Raw genomic sequence first — 5209 nt, 5'->3', positions numbered from 1 at the left:
CTCTAGCTGCTCATACACTTAGAATTCACCTTCCTTCCCAGTGATTCCCCAGAGACAGTTCCAAGTCTAAGGGGACTCTGATTCCAGATGCTCACACCCTACCTACACCTACCAGCACACGCTACATATCGAGCACTGAGAGGAGTCTTAGCCCAGAGCTGGTTTCTGATCTATTGCTCTGATCTGGTTTCTGGGCAGTGACATGGTGGTCAGCAACGTCATACACACTCCAGTCCATCATCTCCGGGCCATTCTGTTATATCCTTTTAAGGAGCTGAGTACCTTGTAGAGCCTAATACCCTCAGACTGGAGTGGGTTGCCTCTGGAATCTCACTAATTCTTAGCCACTGTCTGCCTATCCCTCTCGATATGCTAACTGATAGCCCTTCTGGAATCCTGCCGTCTGCTTTTCTTCCCAAGGGTGGGGCTCAGCACTCACCTCCCCTTTCCATTCTTCCTTGCCTCCACTTAGGGGAAACCCACGCCAACCCTTCCTCCGTCATCTTCCTTCCTCTGGGTTCTACACCTGGAGGCATTTGAGGCAGGTGGTGTGTGTCCCTGGTCTCAGGTGGACGGAGGGATGTCTAAGGACTCTCAGGCCAGCCAACTGCACTTTTCCCGGGTCTCCTTTCCTCAGACAAGTGCTCCTGCATGGGGTATTTATTCATGGAAACCCGTTTTTATCTTCAATTCGTCAATTAGTAGAAACTGGTTGAGAATCCACTAAATTTTAGTAACTGTGTATTAGTTGCTGTAAATTTTTATATTCTACCTAATATTGAAGTCTCCATGATATTTTCATTCGTATTTTATATCTGATCTAATCAAGGACTTACTGTTCTGGGGAAGCATTGAATGTTCATTTCTGCTACGTGACGCTTATATAGAGTTTCTAGAAACTTAGCCACACATTCTTATTTTGGCCCTGGGGGACAGTCTCATTAGTTTTTACATTGCTCAGAACCCAGTGAATAAGCTCATTTGAACACTTAAAATAGCCCAGTGTCCTCCCCCGAGCAGTGTGGAGTGGAGTTGAGTCACTGCAGGGGAAAGTCCACATCTTGAGCGTTATTATGGTCAGAGAAGGAGCAAATACCACATCTTCACCTCAGAGCAGCTCCTGAACTTCAGAGGGCTGTGAGGTCTCTGCTGAGCACAGCTCGTGAGAGAGCTGGCCTGCCAGCAGGGCCAGCTGTCCTGGTTCCCAGGCCTGCCTTCCAGCCCACTGAGGAGAAAAGAGACAGATCTCCAAAACCTGTGATGAGACAGTGCTGGGGTGAGGGTGTGCGGGAAACGCCCACCGCCTCACACAGCCCAGACAGAGGGGCGACGGTAGTAGAAGGGAGCTCACTTCTTTCATCAGGTCTGCACGGGGTTGAGAACTGGATTAGAGAGGCATGTGGTGGTGGTGGTGGGCGGGGGGCTGCTAACAAGGAACAGGGGCGAAAGTCCTACCTCACTGTCAAGGGGAGGTGACATGCAAAGTGTTGGGGCTGGTGCCTGAGGCAATGGGAGGAAAAAAATATGGGCCAGGGAAAAGGAAGGAGGAGTGCTATCTGGGGTTTGAAATGATTTTCTGAGAGGAAGGTCACTTTCCCCCCTTTGCAGTGAGTGGGCTGCGGGTGGTGGCGAGTGAGGAGGAAGCTGGGTGGTGGTGAGTGAGGAGTGCATCGTGACCTGTCATTTGTCGAACACACGCCAAGGTTACAGAGAAGCAGGGGCGTCATCTTCAAGCCACACACGTGGAATTTGACTTGGGCCACAGACTTCAGTAACACACTGAATATACTCCGCTGACTTAGAAGGCCCTGCAGGGGAAGAGTCAAACGCATTGACTCACAGTTGACTTCTGATGATCACAGCTTCGCTGCCACTTCTTCAAGGGGCCCTCCCCCAACCTTCACATTAAATTAAGTTTCCTGGACATGCCCACACTGTTAACAGCTGTAATTTCCCTTCTTGACACTATTGCTACCATTAATCAATCCTGCATCTGTCTGTTTACTGTCTACTGCTCACCTGGACAGTTACATCTCATGAAAGCAGGAATTGTACCTGTCCCGTTCACCACTGTGGCTCAAAGCCTGGCACAGTTTAGTAATTATTTGTTGAACAAATGAATACATTGAATAAACGTTCACCGAGTACCGACTGTGTGGCAGGGGCCGAGGTAAGTGCTTTGAGGAGATGGCTTCATAAGGTGGCCACAGGCCCACCCTTCAAGTGGCTCGCAGGCTGGTAGTGGAGTCACGCCAGGAATAACACAGGCACATACTCGAATAAGCCCCAGGAGAGGAAGGAAGAGGGCTCAGGAGGAGACGGCAATTAGTAATACCTTGTTTACAGTGGTCAATTACAAAAGCTACTAATAAAATAATTTGTCAATCTTTACAACGAGGCTCTGAGGGATGCAGGGTGAACATTATTATTTCACTTTTTACAGAAGGGAAAACCAATAAACAGAAATGGTCTGAGCTTTGCCCAACGTGGTGGTGTCAAGTTTTCCCCCAGGACAATGATTTCTTATTCCTTTTGAGATAGATCTTGAGGAATGAGAGGACATTGATTGCCAGAAATTGATAGAAGGAATGGAAAGAGAGACATCCATGGAGGAGTACAATCATGGCTGTTGAACATTCCAGGATGTGGGAATCAGCACCAAGAACATCAGGGAACATTCCAGAAGGGAACATGTCATGTAGCCCAGGCCCTACATTTTGTAGATGAAGAAGCGGAGGCCTAGAGGCACAGAGTTGCTTAATCGAGAGGGATTGGCTAGAACCAGGTCTTCGGCCTTCTAGAACATTGTGTCCACCCCATAAGATGGATCCTGTGAAGTGGGATCTATCATTATCTCCAGCTGGGGGAACCTTGGGAGGTTAAGCAATTTATCTAAGTTCACACTGCTGCTGACTGAGGCAGCTGATATTTCATATGAGTCTTAGATGATCCTAGGTCTGTGCTCTTAACTGCTAAATAATGGTGTTTCCAGGTCTTTAAAAACGGGTTGGAAGCTGTTGCTGGGAAACATAGGGAAGCGTTGTAGCACGGAAGCCAACAGCAGAGCTGGAGCTCGTGTCTACGTCTCATGACTTAGAGTTGAAAGGCCCATTAGAGTTAGTCGAATTTTAAGGACGTAGAGAAGGCTCTGCTTCTGAATAAGGACTCTGTCACATCTTTCAGCTGATATCAGGAATTCTTTAATTTGAACAAAAGATTTTATTTCACAAGAGAATGCTAAAACATCATTCTGAACAAAGGCAGCTCACTAACTTGTGACTTTATCAGCTCTGATCATACACCCGAGTTGAATTTTGAGCACGTTGAGTTCAAGGTAGAGGTGTTGAATGAGCTGGAGGACATATGAGCAATAATAACATTAGCTAACAGGTGTTCTGTGCTGCCTCAGGGCCTGGTCCAGGGTACCCATATGTTGCCTTGTGTAATCCTTCCAGCCCTTTATGGCATACGTTCTGCTTTTACTCCCATTTTAAAGATGAGGAAATGGAGTTGTAGAGAGCTCGGGACATTTGTGTAGAGTTACAAGGCCAGTAAATGGTGCATCCAAGATGTGACCCCAGGCAGGCTGTTCGCTCTCTTAACCACTACGTGGGTCCAGCTCTCATAATGGGCCACGGAAAGTTTTAATATGGTTGATAATCAGAGACATTACTAAGAAATGGAAATAGCCTATTAGGTCAGTAAGTTTTTGATATTACTCTGCTTCTACCCCTGACATGGGAAACTGTGGCATTGTCTATTCTCAGGGGGCTTTTCTGGTCTAGTTTACAAGGCTTAGAAAAGTGTGGAAAATCCTGCCACTTTATCTTAGACACTAGCAGAACCTCATGCCACTTCTCTCATCGCTTAGCCTCTAGTCGTCGCTTTCAGTTAAAAACTGCCTCCTGTCAGACACTCAGTTGGCAGTCAGGGATTTCTGGGATTTGACTTCCAATAGTCTGTCTGAGAGGGCTTGTTTGCTGTAGTTGATGTCACCTGATGGATTAGGGCTTTAGTAAAGTAACACAAGCCCATCAACGTTTCAGCATGATTTAGCAGTCATCTCCTGTGTCCAAGAGGTTGTGTGGGTTTTAATTACCTGAAAGGAAGTGAGGATGGAAGGAAGGAAGAAAAGCAGGAGGAAAGGAAGGAAGGAAGAAAGGAGGGAAGGGAGGAAGGAAGGAAGGAAAGGAAATGGTCTTGAAAGGTTAAATGTGGAGGTAGGGACTAAAGGAGATCCCTGACCTGAGGTTAAAGCCTTTGGACAAGGGCCCCCAGCATCCTCAAAAGCTCCTCTGATGCTTGCAGATTGGTGGCATCATGTAAAGTCCATGACATTCGGGTGTCAGCAGTGTCCAGTTAGCCTGAGGTGGTCTATTGTCTTCAGTGGGGTAGATGGCTGAGGTGATCTGGCCTCCGTCAAGAATAAGTGGACTTTACGGTGGCGGTGATAGCTATCGGATTTTGTAATAGCAGGCAGATGGCTTTGTGCATATGGTAAAAATAACAGTACTGTCAAACACTAAAGGACTTCAAAGTCCTACAAAAATGGAGCGCACTCATGGGAAATTGCCATTTCCTGTTACGCATTAGAGAGTTTAGAGAGGGACTGACCCCAGTGTGCTCATCGAGGAGGTCCATTTGAAGTCTACTATGCACAGGGAGAGGAGAGGGCAGTGTGGAGTTTGCTCTTGATGCAAAGGAGCCCTGTGGGTATAGACTTGGCCGTCTCAGAATCCTGACTTTTGCCCAAGGCACTTCCTTGCTTGTAAAGTCCTTCTCTCAATATATCATTTAACAAAATCCTACCCATTTGCCAAAAAAAAAAAAAATCAATCAATTTACTGCTTACTTTCTTTCTACATCTTCCTCATTAGACAGTGGCTCCTGGAGGACTGGGGCTGTGACTCTCACTCCTTTGCAGGGTCTGGCACAGGGCGCTCAACAATTGTCTTGAATAAAGAAGCCTTCCCCTAGAGCACTGCATCTTCCCACCTCTTGCCTAACCAAGGATATCACTCCCTGCTGTTTCCTCTTTTTCTTGAATCGAATAAATGACCCCATATCCACAAAATTTGTCCTTGTCTGTAGCCACTGCACATTCTATCCCAATGCCCTCCACTGCTCCCACAATGCCCTGACCGGTGGGGGAGCCTCTTCCTCCAGCATGATGGGCAGGGGAACCTCATTGACAGTGATTCTGTTGATG

Source organism: Equus asinus, chromosome 25 (assembly GCF_041296235.1).
Source record: "Equus asinus isolate D_3611 breed Donkey chromosome 25, EquAss-T2T_v2, whole genome shotgun sequence".
NCBI lineage: Eukaryota > Metazoa > Chordata > Mammalia > Perissodactyla > Equidae > Equus > Equus asinus.
The sequence above is the reverse complement of the archived record's forward strand: the minus strand, read 5'-3'. Positions refer to the sequence as shown.